Source organism: Corvus brachyrhynchos, unplaced genomic scaffold, assembly GCF_000691975.1.
Source record: "Corvus brachyrhynchos isolate BGI_N302 unplaced genomic scaffold, ASM69197v1 scaffold43, whole genome shotgun sequence".
NCBI classification, from domain to species: domain Eukaryota; kingdom Metazoa; phylum Chordata; class Aves; order Passeriformes; family Corvidae; genus Corvus; species Corvus brachyrhynchos.
In genome coordinates this window covers 4,764,422-4,777,501 of record NW_008237353.1, presented here as the reverse complement: position 1 = coordinate 4,777,501, position 13,080 = coordinate 4,764,422, and the positions used below count along the sequence as shown (strand labels likewise).

Below are 13,080 nucleotides of genomic sequence, written 5' to 3'. Positions count from 1 at the left end.
AGAGACAGAATGGCTTTTTTTACTGGTTTAACTAAACGTATGCTAAGTGTTATAAGAAATAGAGTATGTCAAAAAGGGCCTTCTCTGTACCCGACAGATTTCCACTGTTATTTCTGTTTCTTCCTCTCCTCTCCTCTCCTCTCCTCTCCTCTCCCCTCTCGTCTCTTTCCTTGCTGGTGTTTACATTGTCTCTGTTTTTCTTGTGTCCGTTCAAAACCTCCTTGTCCTGGATTGGCCTTTGGGCCACAGAGGAAAAAGGAAGAGATATTGCTTCACAGTCGCTTTAAAGGTCATGCAGTCTGAACCGGACAGAGACAAATTCCACTTCACTTTCAGCTCCTCTGATCACAGGCATATCCACACAAAGTATTCTGGAAACTGCAGGACAATATTAAGGTTGCATTAAGCCCAATAAAATATACCTTGCCTGTCAACATAGGTGATTAGCCTAGGCTCAATGCCCCATGAATCACAGACATATGGTTTCCAGGAGGCTCAGGATAAATAGAGCAGTATGGAGGCATGCCCTAAGTACTAAATACGTCTGAAGTCTGCAAAGGGTGTCAGGGCATCAGCACATTCAATCGATCCAGGACAGCAGCCCCCAGTGTATCTCATCATTTCAGCTGGTGAGAAAGAGGCAACTTGTCTCCTGAGGAGTGTAGTCCTAGCTTGGCAAGCTTTTTAGAAATTAGGGCTGATTTGAGCTTGTTTTCTGGCCACTGCCAATAAGATGCAGCATGCTGTGGTCTGTGGATATGTTTTCTCACTTCACCTTACACCAGCACGCTGAGCCTGAAGGGATGACTGGCAAGAATAAGGCGCTTGTGGTGGAGGAGACCACCTCTAGGCAAGCATGCAACTGAGAAAAGTGTTCCTTAAAAAAACATTCAGCAGCCCAGAACTCCTGGAGCAACAAACAAAGCCAGTCTGACGCCGAGGTTTGTGTACCATCTCAGTAACCAATGGCTAGTTAATGCTGGATTCTTCTCCAAGGCATTCTCCTCCCCCCACAAACCCTGTGGTTTCCACAGCATACACAAATTTGTCAAAATGGAAATAGCACAGTTTTGCTTTGTGTTTAAACATAATTTGTATTGAGCTATTGTATAAACGTTGCTTAAGAACTAATTCAGGGCTTTTAATGGGTTTATGTCCTGCTCACAATTGCTGGGAAGTATCAGCATATTGAGAAGAAAAAGGATTCCTTTAGTTTTGACACACAGCAGAGGTTTTTAAGTAAAGCAGACAACTGAAACAATCACAAGATCTCCAATATTTGCAAGGAGATTTTCAGTACAAGTGTTTGCCGGCTGTCTTAGTAGTGCCCAGGAACCTTAAAAAAACCCCACAGGCAACAAGTTCTGCCAGCAGGAGTAATTTCAGTAGCACAATGCAATAAAACAGTGTTGCAGAAGCTGGAGAGCAACACAATCACGTACCTAGCCCACAGAGGGATCCCAAACTGCAGAAGCAACCCTTCCAGCTTCTGGAAACAGCCTAAAGGTCTCCATGACACCTGCTGTTCCTGTGTTGTGCTCTCAAGGAGAGGTTGCTCCGTCGGGGCTTTCCCACACCACATCAATAGCCAGCTGCAGGTTTGGACAATGGGAGCAATTTGAAGGTGGACAAATTGAAGAAGCCAAAAGCTTCTCTGGCATATAGTCAAAGTCTGATGAGCCGTATTTAACAGCCTTAGAATTCAGGGAGTAATTAATAAGTAATTTAGTAATAAAAAAGGAAAGAGAAGGAAGGGCAGAAGGAAAGATTCTGCAAACAAGCATAAGTCTCAGGAACTCACTGAGCCCTGGAAAGGTTTCCTAATTGGACAGTGAGGGCAACAGGATACAGTCAGGCATTGTCCGACAGACAGTTGTCTGGCATTCTGGGATTTTAATCCCACTGCTGCTTGATGGGCATAGTATTAAATTCCCTTTTTCAGGTGCAAACTGTTTCAACCCTTTGCCCAGGAAAGTTAAAATTCCTTTCTATTCAAAATGTAATTAAACCACAAAATGCGAAAGTGTCTATGGATATACAAAACAAAAAGCTGTCTAGGTTTAAAAAAAGTCCATCTAGTAAGGGGTTAATTACAAGGAAACTGGTTATCGATTAGCATCTTGTGTAGTAAGATCAAAACCAACAATTCTGGTGTTATCTAGATAGTAATAAGAGTTAAATCTGCATTCATGGAACAGTAAAGCCAGAATTTTTAAGCACAATTGCCACCCTATTGTAGGCCTGGACTTATGTTTGAACACAATCCCAAATCAGCAGATTTTCAGACTGACATCTAAAATTACACAGAACATAATTTTATTATCATAGTGGGGTTTTTCACCCCCTTTTGCTCAAACTGAGACAGGCTGAATTTAACCTTTTGCACAGCACTAATTATGAAGGCATAGGGTTAGGGGTTTTCTTAAGGGAGAAAGAAAGAAAGGGACAGGGGGTGGAAAATTACAAGTTAACCACCTCCCCAGTTCTGTTCTGTTGTCTGCTCCTCACTCCTCTGGGAGATGTCAGGCACCACAGCAGTCCTTGTCCTGAGTTTGCAAAGACTTAACAAATGTAACATACGGTCTCGGCACCCATGGTAGTGGAAGAAATAGGTTGGACTAAGCTCTGGCTGACCAGCATCTCCCACAGAAGCACTCCATGGATGCACTTTCTCACATGCCATGTGTCAAAAGACTCCTTAGTCCCCTGCAAGCACTAAGGATAAGGTGGCAGAGCAGGGGAGCTGTGCCTTACGTGCGGTGCCAGGCGCGCGGCCGAAGGCAGACAGCTTGCAACCACAGAAATAGCTCGGGTAGCCAGTAAATCAATATTTGCGTGTTATTGTTCTCACATACATCCCGTTTGCTGATCCAACACTTGTTCCCGCAGAAACAGGATCAGAGCAGCCGGCGGCAGCCAGCAGGCAACCAGAGCCAGCTCCCCCTGGAGTCGGCACACAGGTGTGCTGCCTCCAACCAGAAGGCAAAGACCGACGACTTCTTTTAATTAGGGAATAATCCGTTTACATTACAAAAAGATCTTGTAGAAGGAGGCACAGTTTCCTCCAGCATTTATCCTCCTCGGCAAAATATCACGGCTCTCTCTCCTCAGCACGCAGCAGCTGCTTTGCACGACTCCTTGTCCTATTTCTGAGCAACCCAGACCAAAAAGCACCATCTTCGTATGTGACCAGCAAAGAGGTTCCCTTCCCTTAGAGGACAAGGAAAAGAAAACTAAAAGGAAGCCAAGGACGTTTTCTGATAGTGTGCATTCAGTCGTGCTCTACACCTCAGTCTAGCAGAAGCAGTCATCATTTCAGGACAGCAGCAACTCAGCAGCTGTGAGGACATCAGAGATGGGCTGCACCCAGGGGTGCTGAGAGAAGGGGTTGCTCTTGTAGTGTGTCCGCTCTCTCTTGGTTTTAAAAAATCACAGAGACCAGCAGAGATGTCCCACACCTGGAGAAAGGCAAGCATTGCACCCACCTCCAGAAAAAGCCTAAGGACAATACAGTGAGTTGCCAGCTGGTCAGCCTCATTCTGCTTTGTAAGAAGCAATCTCTGAATACAGCTGGGGACAGTCAGCACGGACTGACCAAGGGTAAATCATGTTTAACCAATCTAATTGCTCTCTGGGGTGAAATGACTGGATCTGAGGAAAGAGGCAGAGCAGTGGACATACAGCCTCAGTACAGATGGAGGATTAAGGCAAGAAGTAAATTAGTCCTGGATGCTTGTTATATTTAACTTTTAAGGTAGAAGGGATGGCTGGCCTGCCTTGACCAAAGAAGTACAGCTTCTAATCACACAAACAGAGCACTAGCACTCCCTCATTGTATTTTTGCATAAGGGGAAGTTATGGATGAAATTGCATTACCAAAAAGAAAACTATGTAGAAACGTGTAATTCCCCTCTACATTCCCAACTAGGTGTTTGTAACTTTTGTACAAAATAAAAAATCTTCATGTGCTTAAAATCTGCAAAAGATAAAACAGTCACACCAAGCAATCCACCTGGAATCCAGCCCATTAGAAAAGCTCATGTCAGGATTATCAGACTAGATCTGACAGAAAAATCTTCAAGAGAATACATACATGGATGACCAACTTCTAGAAGCTTTTGTCAGCCCTACAGACAATTCTTCCAATAGGTCCAACATACCAGCCTTCTTTCCTTTCCTTATCTCACCCAGCAAATGAGTGCTATTAAATACGTAATCTTTTTGCAGTGGGCTACACAAACAAAATACACACAGTTAATTAATGCTGTAGTCATTTCTTTGATCTTCCAATGAAAACAAAATTTAAAAGTCATACTATTTCAGCCTAGAAGCTTAGAGTTAAAAAGCTTAGGAATTCATCCGGGACTTTGAATCCAAGAATCATTGGGCTGATGTCATTAGAAGAGCTGAATTAGACTTGTAATTATTCCCTTATGAGTTCCACTGTCTATCTGAGAAAGAAGGGTATTCATTTCTGTCCTCAAAATTGATTTACTTTGGTGAAAAAGCAGAAGGGTTGGAGAGAGCAAGAACTTGGTTTTACTGTGCATCTGACAGAATACAAGAAAATAAGTGTCAAGAGTGAACAACATCTCTGCCAGTCAATAGGAGCCATACCTTCTGTTTACATGGCATGGCAGTTTCCTTGAGATCCTCAGCATAACTCCTATCTCCACAGTTCCAGCTGGCTGTCCACTGCTTAGTGCAGTAGCACTTCAATAACATGCAAATGTTTGACAGTTATTGGGCTTAAGTACATCTGCATATTTATAAACAAGCATTCCAAACCACATCCCCATTTAAGGAAACTGCTTAATCACACCAAGCCTAAAGTCTCTCTCATATCCATTAAACAATAAGCTGCAGCCAGATTCACTCATTTTATATTTGTATCGTACTTTTTAAAATACTTCTCACATAGCTAGGTCAAAAAAATGTGTCAATCGACTTTTTCTTTTGTGGCAATCAAACTTTTCTCTTTATTAAACCCTATTTTTCTATTGAAAAGGCAAAAATAAGTCAAAAAAAGTTATGCTTTAGAAATCAAGATAATGTAAATTCACAGCAATAAAACACAAGCATCCAGTAAACCATATTTAATGTTTTATCCATAATCTATAAAATATTCAGTCAAAATATGCAACCTCTGAAAATATTCAAAGCAAAAGTTTGAGAAGCACCAGACAAACAATGCACAGAATTGAAAGTTGCCCCAAAAATCTACAGATTTAATTCATCTGGAGCTTTAACATGGAGTCCCATAAATTTGGCCATAAACTCAGATTTCTCAAAAATTTTCATGCAAATTATATTTAGTGATAAAAGACTTTTTAAAAAAATCAGAAGTTATTTTCAAATGGACAACAATACACCTAAACCAGCAGGTTACAAACCAGCCATGAAGTATCAGAGAAACCTACACGAACAGTTTCCGCACATGAACAGTAGAACTTGAATCGAGTATGTTGTTACAGACAAGAGGTGAGCGTGAGCTGCACTTGCATGTTTAAAGAAAGCACAGGTCTGAAAGGCAAATGCCTTCTCTGTAGAGACCTAATCTGGGTGATCCCTCTGTATGGATTACATAAAAAGCTTCATTGCATCTCCTGCTTCTGGCCCACTATCTACAGAAACAATTTTAAGGATAACCGTGATGAGGAGAAACTGAAATATCTGAAATGTTAGCACGATAATCTGAAACATTACATAACTACCACAGTAAAATACAGAAGCATAAGCATTGCAAGCTTCATTTTTCTCATATTTGGCTGTGTATATTTCACTGCATCAGAGTCAAGTATGTTCTCAGCTCTCTTTGGAGTTTTATAAGACACATGCAACAAATGAGAAGTGAAGTCCCGGAACAGAGAAGATATGTCATAACAACTACCAGTGCACAAGAAATCAACTTACTAAGGCAAAAATACAAAAATCTGTGAAACTGAACCTAAAAATTCATGGTGAGTTTCTTGAGGTTGTGCGTTTTTTGGGGGTTTTTTGTTTTGTTTTGTTTTGTTTAGTTTAAGAAAATGTGCAATAAACCCAGATATGCGCAAATGAACAAAATATGAAAAAAGATTCTAGAGAGCACTCATTAAAAACCAAATATTTTTCATTTACAGGAGCTTAACTTGCCTGCATATTTCCCATTCTATGTATAGGAAATGCTGCAGAGTAAGAGTAACACAGCAACTACTACAGCAACACAGACACACATATTTTCACATGGGATGTTGAAGTTTAATTACAAGATAATTCCATATACAATTCACATTATATGCTATGACAATTCTCAAAATAAAAGAAAAAAAGTGAAGATAAAACTGTTTTATGCAAAGATGCTTGTATCGGTTTTGTGTTTTTAATACAAGCTTTGTGCTTTCTCCACACTTTGATTCGTTTTTTATAGCCTCCAATTAAGAATAGGAATGCACCCAGCTAGGACTTCCATTGTTCCATTGCCTAAAATGTGGCCCCATTACAGCTGATAAAGATTGAAGGTAGCATTTTAAAAACTCCCAAAACGTTTTAGCTTTTAAGACTCTTCTTCAGAACCATGCTCAGAAACATTGTCTCACTGGAATTCAATGTCCAAAGTTTTTATAAAACATTGGCCTTAGAAGTCTTCAATCCATTTGTAATTTCTGAAAGTTTTACAACCAGCCTAGAACTTTTTCCTCCGGTATATCTTCCTATAAAGACAATCAAAAGGACAGGTTTTTTATTGAACAAATACTTCAAAAAGAAAATACTAGAATGTATGGTGGGATGGTTTGTTTTATGAGCAACTGGTTTGGGGTTTTTTGAAGGTAAAAAGTTTAATTTCATGTTTTGAGTTGGCCTGGGTACCAACTTGGCATTAATTTTCTTTCTTGTACCAGTGATGACACACCTGATGAAATAAAGACCTTGTTGGAGGTAATATACTAATGGCATCTCATCATCAGGACAATCTGATTTTGTGACAGCTTACTGTTAAGGTAGAGAGCTGGTCCTTACACAGACCTTTGATGATGCTTACCTTACCTTTCTACCTCAAATGAGTGAAATGCTGCCTACATGAGATTTAATATCAACGTGAGAAATCACATCTTTCATTAATGACGAACGTAGCATACCAAAATAAGATCAGCAAAATGGTGTGGGAGGTACAATATCACATGTCTGAGATCTTCACTGGACTTCTTCTCCTGTACCTCAGTGTGTGCTTTTAGCTGAGCTCTCTCTGGTCAATTAAAAGAAAATAATGGATCAAAGAGACTGTAAAAAGAGATCACTGTCTTGCATTTGGGACATACTCTGACCTCCGAGTCACATAGTATGTGCCAGAAAGGTAAGTACACTGAGTGGGTAGATTTTTTTGAGTACACTATGGTTAAACCAACTTTTATCAGGAGTTCCAGGTGGAGAGATGCTTGGGAACAGTCCCTTCCAACTGAGCCTGAGCTATATCTGCTCCTTTCAAGCTTCATCACTTTGCTTAAGGTCAATACCAAGGCTTCAGAAGATAGATAAAGCTCAAGAAAGCAAAATATCTACTCCAAAGAAATACTCCTTAATTTCTTCTTTTGATATGAAGTGTTTACCAGAGTTTAGGGTCTTTGAAAAGACCCTGAAAAATCATGTTACCTCTTTTGACAAAGCCAGCTTTGAAGACCACTGAGTTAACAATCTCATTTTAAAAATGAACACTCACACTGCTTTGAATTAAGTTCTAGTTTATTTCTATTACTGAACATCATAAAAAAAAGAAAAACCGTGATTATATAAGGCCCAGGCAGGAATCTGAAACACAGAAGGCAGATCAGATCCAAAGCATACCTGACCAGCATACTCTTACCAGCACAGCACAGCTGATTGTTGCTCACTATGTGCAGAATATTTTGAATATGCTAACAACAGGACATTTTGAAGAAAATCAAAGTTTAGTACACTTTCTTAGTCTTTTACAAAACTAATACTTTTAGCTAAACAGCACCCTCAATTACCAAGTGGGTCAGATATTTTTAGTTTCAAAGACCTATTTTCCAGCAAATTAAACTGTTTGGCCTGAAATTTTCCTTTTCTATAAACATAAACTTCAGTTTTCACAAACAAACGAATTGAAGAATACACACTGTGAAATCCTGGCGGCCTTTCCTTTGGGAAGCCTTAGAAGACACTTGCTTTGGATCAGGAACTGGCAACATGCCTGTCAGTTATGAACATGCCTGCTTTTTCTTTCTGGCTTTTTGTTTTTTTAACTCAGAATCTTCTCAGATCTCTCTACCTGGTAGAAAACCTAAATCTGTGCACAGACACTTTGTAAAAATAACTTAAATTTCAGTACATAAATTCTCTAAGTTTGTGCTGGCTTGCAGTTGCAATTAAAAAGCTGTTGTTAGGTTATAGAGGATCACTCTGCTCCTCAACTGGTGAAGCACCACAGAGAATTGCAGGAAAGAATTAATTATTTTGCCCTCATATCAGGGCTGGAACAGCATATAGTTAGTGCAATTTGCTCTTATACTGCATAAAGGGAAAACAAAACATCAAATAGCTTGTCAGTTTAAAGAATGCTTTCTCTTTGAGGGGAGGGAGAGGTGAGAAGGGATGTTTATGTAAATGAGGCAGAGAAACTACAGAGAAAAAAGATGCAAGCATATAATTAAAATCTGTATCATAATGCCTACATACAACGTACCCACTGAGATTACAGGACCAATATTGATTTCTAGCATCAAACTTTTCAATGTTACATTTTACAACTTAATAACTTTCTTTTAAAATATGCTTTTCATGTGTAATCTCTATTATAGCACAATGGGCCCAAGATAATTTTTCAAACAAAGAAAGACTTTTATCAAACAGAAAGTACAAACTCTTTTAAACTCTGATCCCAGTTCTTTGATGTGATCCAAGCAGCTGAATGTCTGAAGCCACACAGTTTCATACCAGCTTGCACAATACCAGAAGTTCTTCTGCACGTTGTGGTGTACACCTACATAATGAGTGTTTGTAAGAGCTACATGGCTAGGTGTTAAAGACAGATTCACATTTGGGTTTGACCTTAGTAAATTTTGTAATTTTAAGGTGACACTCCTGAAAGTATTTACTTCTGTATTCAAAGGCAGTATTAAAAAAAGGGAAATGGTCTTCTGATACCGGGAAGGTATTTATTCCCCAAACATTTTTACCCCTGTTTTGTTTTACCAATAAAATCAGGACTTTTGACTTGGTAAGAAAGAGGTTTCTTCAAAAAAAGAAAAAGCTGCATCGTTATTAAATCAAAACAGATTTGGACAGCTGTCATTCTCCCAAAATGTAGATGATTATGAGGCCTAAGACAAGAAGCATACGATTAGCAGGTTTTTTTCTTAAGGCTCTGGCTGTCTCATATGTCAGACAGGCATGTGTATTATGCACATCCAGCAGGGGACAAAGATCAGAAATTTAAAGGAGCTGTTTGTGATTTTGGATGGGATGTGGCACACAGATGAAAGAGCAAACATTTTTCCCCTTGGTTTAATGCTAGCACTAGATTCCTAAATTAAGCCCAGCAGGAAATAAACATCCACCACAGATTTCAAAAGATACCTCACATCTTTGTATTAAAATGTGTTATTTTAAGAGTCCCAAATGCTGCATGTCTGAGTTTTATTAAGTCCAGAGCCAACATAGGAAGTGTTATTTGATTTTACTTTAAAAGAACACAGAAAATATCAGTGGACAATGGGATGCAAATTGCAGGAAGCCAAAACAAAATTGAAGAGTATGAGATAATGGGCCTGATGCTATTATCTACAGGAATACTAAGGCCACAGGCTTCAAAACATTACTTTGATGACCTTGAGAGCTCGCTCAGACTACAGAACATCAAGTTAGCAGATTTTCCAGGGGGAGTGGAAGGGCAACAGTCTCAATTTTTCTCTTCCAAACAGACTAGGGAGATGTTTCTGATAGGCATTTCTGATTTCCTTCTACAATAAATAGCTACAATGTTGTACTCCAAAGGAGAACAAAATTAACCATCACTCCACATGTTCCTCACATATTTCATGTGTGTGGTTCTTGGTGAAAAGAATAATTCTATGTCCATATACCAAGCAGTTAAAAGTTCCAGCTCTGAAAATCCTCAATACAAAGTCTAAAACTACCAGGATAGGATTTTGCCCAGATCAATCACAATACACTGAGCTTTTATTTTGGAGTTTGCAGATACTATTTTTTTCCTCTTCTTTCTCACTGACTTTGATGATGTTTTGGGATTAAAATAAGGAGCAGACAGTTCCCATGAGATGAAAGACATAACTGCAAAGAACACTTACTTAGAAGATTAAAAAAAACCCAAAAAACAACCTCTTGGAGTTTGAGATGCTGTTACATATTTATTTAAAGAAACACTCCCTTGAAGGGGCTTAGAGTTCAATATTTTAAATAAGTTTCTGCTTTATCAACTCTGATTGGAAATAAAATGCCTTTTTTAATTGCCAAACTGATCAAAATTATAACAATACATTCCCAAGCAGGCTAAATGTATTCTTACAGGCAGAAAGAATAGCTCCAAGTTCTTCTGCAAACAGTGCCAGTAATAAAACCTAAGCTTCTCTCATTTATGGCCAATTACAACTCCCAGCAACCCCTACTTCAGTGGCACCATTTCAACAAGGTTCCACACATCCCTCCCCCATCAGCTAACTCCCAGCTGGGCACAGGGGTAGCCCCACTATGGCAAAGACTGAGCCATGCTTCAGGAGCTTCAGCCAAGCTCTCAGACCAGACGGACCAGAGACCTGGTAGGCTCACACATCTCTCAGAAAGGACTAATTTATCTTTCTCTTCTAGCCAGTCCCATATTTCATAACATTTTTATTGCTTTCCCCTTCCAACTCTGCCCAAACCTCCTATGGCCAAGACAATCAAAGGTTATTGGGTGAAGGGATGAGGCAGAAGAGGTGTGGAGGGAGAAATAAAAAAAAAAAAGGGAGAGAGGAAAAAAAAAGAAACAAAAAAAAGAAAAAGTCTTGTTTTCTTTGGGAAGTAGGCTAAAGGCTGAAGTAGTTTTGACAGCAGGCAGAATTCTGTGCACATGAATGAGCTTTCTCACACTCCTGGGTCACCTGACCCAGAGGAGAAAGAAGACCTTTGGTTTCTGTTCCTGATACCACTTCTGCATGCAGTGTTAAGCCAAACTGATTTATGTTTCCGTTTGTGCAGGCTTAAAATAAGCCCATAGTAACTTACATACATCTTTCACATTGTGGACAAGAGTAATTTATTAGGTATAACAGGCTTTGAGATCCCTGGGTGAAAAATGGAAAGAACTAACTCAGTAGTTTCTAACTCAGGGCCTGATTGGCATCAGCAAACTCACACACTGCTTCAGGTACCTACATTCACCAGCTTGTGTCTCCAAGTTACAGGTCTCATTATAAGTTTCCAATACCTGCAAACTTTAGAAATCCACCGCTGTGAGGTTGATGAGGTATTTGATTTACTATGAACTCAGATTAAAAATTATGCTGGACCTTAAGAAAATGCTGATAAAGACAGAAGCAAATACCAGTTAACATCCAAAACTCATTTCTCCTAAAAGGCCAGCGAAACTACACTTAAAACTCCCTGAATGTATCAACCTACAGCTGTAATAATTTGGCCCATCTTTGCAAAAGGTAAGTTCATCCTTTGCAAGTTTCCTGTTTTCATACATTATAGTAAAAAACATTAAAATTATGTTTGCTGTTCTTTGCCAACTTTGGAATCTAGGAAAGAATGCTTCCTCTTTTCATTACATTTCTCTTCTTGCTAATGTACTTAAAGTCCATATTTCTCTACAGTCCTAAAATCCAGATTTATCCCTTTATATTTGATCCTGTGTTTCATTCCAATCACTTGGCTACTATGCAGGTTTTGCCCTCAAAATTTTCCTGAATATTATGAAGCAGTAGCACCTTGTTAAATTGTTCCAGAAGTGTGACATACAGAATTTCTTTTAAAACGTGATTTGCTTTTGTTTATAAAGTGGGTGTGACATAACTGCTATTTATCACACTGAGTAATGTCATTGTATTATGGTGGGCTGTGGCTGTCTCTTGAACATGTCTGTGCTCAGTGGCCTTGCATTTAAAACATTAGAAAATACAGTTACGATACTTTAAAAATTGCATATGTGAATTATAACAGTTTTCATGGAAATGTTGGTTTATTTTTAATGCTGCACTGACAATAGATTTGTCACTGGAAGCAGTGAAATGCTAGAAGTGTGGTATAATTACCTCAGCATAGTCAGGATATTAAACTGATCAAATTACAGAATTGATTTTTAAAGATTCAGCTTAGGGAAGTAGGGAGGAGATGCCTGGGGAAAAAAACATCTGTTCCATCTGCAGAGTGGAATTGAATATATGTTCTGGATGGCTTATGCTCTAGGACTATAAAAACTTGCAGGTGACTTTGGTTACTAGAGGAGCTATTAGTCAGCCTGAATTATTAACATATTTTTGTGTAGTGTAGCTGCAAATACCTCCCTCAGTTTTCTTTTTCACTCTCAAAATGTAAACATTCAGAGCTCTTATGGAAAGGATGGTCAAAAGGTTGAACACAGGAATAAGCTATTCCAGAACCTGAGATTCCATCAAAACTAAACTTTTATCTTGCAGCCAGTACACAGGAGAAAGTTTAAATCTCCTTTTCCATAAGCTGATCTTAAGATCATTTCATATCAAGATATAAGATCCAAACTAAAAAAATATATCCAGAGACTGTACTACAGTGTCCATAGAAGGTGTTGCACCCTTCATTTGATGCTTAAACACCAAAGACCAAAAGGATTCACTGGGCAGCAGGAAACTATGAAAACAGAATAAAAGAAGACATTAGGATTCTCCAATACTATCATATCGTTGCAAAGGGAGATACATGGACTTAAAATCAGGCAATTTTGGAAGTCTAACACACTTCATCTTTGTTCCAAAACACACATCATGACTAATACCAAAGTTCACTGAAAGAACAAAATAAAAGAAAAAACATAAACTATTTTTCTTTATTATTCTTTCCCATCATATACTTACACACAGTCCCTTAGGACATGACCACACT

General features: G+C 38.9%; 1 protein-coding gene across 13 annotated transcripts in view; it reads right to left on the bottom strand.

The window, feature by feature from the left end:
• LOC108445837 overlaps positions 1 to 13,080 on the bottom strand; it is a 252,214-nt gene that overhangs the window by 77,602 nt on the left and 161,532 nt on the right. The window contains exon 8 of one of the 13 annotated variants that reach the window (XR_001860831.1): positions 5,996 to 6,692. The exons of the other annotated variants lie outside the window; for them this stretch is intronic. The gene's annotated coding sequence lies outside the window, so the exon portion shown is untranslated. Of the gene's footprint in view, positions 1 to 5,995; positions 6,693 to 13,080 lie in introns of those variants that run through there. 13 annotated transcript variants of the gene reach the window in all.